This window comes from Austrofundulus limnaeus, unplaced genomic scaffold (genome assembly GCF_001266775.1).
Source record: "Austrofundulus limnaeus strain Quisiro unplaced genomic scaffold, Austrofundulus_limnaeus-1.0 Scaffold472, whole genome shotgun sequence".
NCBI lineage: Eukaryota > Metazoa > Chordata > Actinopteri > Cyprinodontiformes > Rivulidae > Austrofundulus > Austrofundulus limnaeus.
The window spans coordinates 160769-162127 of NW_013952874.1; the positions used below are offsets into that span (position 1 = coordinate 160769).

Genomic DNA, 1359 nt, shown 5'->3' on the forward strand with positions numbered 1-1359 from the left:
GCAGAACAAGGGAGTCCCTAGGAGGGGTACCCTCCAGTACCCCATCTAAGGACTCCAAGAAGGGTGGGTAATCTGAACTGTTGCACAGACAACAGTCAGAACCCGTCCCCCCACCCTTAGGCGGAGGGAGGCTACCCTCTCGTTCACCGGGGTAAACCCCAACGTACAGGCGCCAAGATGGGGGGCAACAAGTATGCCCACTCACTAGTGAAAAATAACAAAAATAGGCAACAATGTTGCCAACATATGTATAACAGTTTCAACAACACATCAAAAAATAACTTCCATTGCATGCGGGCTTGACAAAAAGGATGGTTTTGGCTAATGACTAACTCCAAACAATATGAAGACTCTGAACTACTGACTTTATTTAATTTTATTTGAGAAAAATAATAATAAAACACTAGCCAACTCCTTCATGTGAGTTTGCTCACTGCAAAAGAGAGCAGCTGAAAGAAAAACAGCTGACTGAGTATTCTGCTGTAAATATTTCTTCTAACAAAAATGCCTCAAAAGATAGAACAGACGAGGTCAAACCACAAGCTGGAGAAATAAAAACAACACAGAAGCTCGTTCTGTGGAAATACTTGATAATTTATCACTTTGGGACCACACAAACACAACCTGCTTTCCAGATTGTTTAGCAAATTATTCCTTTAAAACAACACCTGCTGGTAAAATATTTAAATAGCAATTGAAATGTCAAATCACTTTTGCCTTTTGTTGTTGTGATGTTCAAAAGAAATCAGCCTGGGTGCTGCTGACAGCTAACAACCAGTGTTATGAATCGTTTCTTTCATTGGTAGCAGAGCCCCACAGTAGAACGGTTCTAACACACACCTTTGTCCTCCCACCTCATCCTCCTCTTCTCATCATTCACCTCTTTTTTCCAGCATAACCTTTCTTTCTCTCCAAACCCCCGCCTCTTGTCACCACAAAGCCTCAACAGCTCAGTCAGTCAGGCCAGATAAGGTAATCCTGCTCAGTTGGCTGTTAGAGGTCTCAGGCCTCTGCTCTGATGAGTAGGCCATCTTTTTCTCCACCCCTCACCCCCTTCAGCTGAGCAAAACTGCTGGGAAGCTGATGGCAGGGGAAGATGAGAAGAAGCCTTCAGTCTTTTGTTAGTTTTCTTGTTTCTTATCTTCTTTTGCAGTTGTAGGAAGACTCAGCAGGGATTTTTGAGCACTTAAATTTTGATCTGATCTACATGACAGACAAATTGCTCCAGCGTGTAACATGAGCCAACAGAGCAGTTTCAGTTAAAGTCAGAATCTGGCCCAAAAGAAAGGAAAAGAAAAGAAAAGAAAAGAAAAGAAAAGAAAAGAAAAGAAAAGAAAAGAAAAGAAAAGAAAAGAAAAG

At 41.8% G+C, this 1359-nt stretch overlaps 1 protein-coding gene across 1 annotated transcript in view; it reads right to left on the reverse strand.

Moving 5' to 3' along the window:
* Positions 1 to 1359, reverse strand: part of otog (otogelin) — a 95507-nt gene that overhangs the window by 72314 nt on the left and 21834 nt on the right. The window lies entirely within an intron of this gene.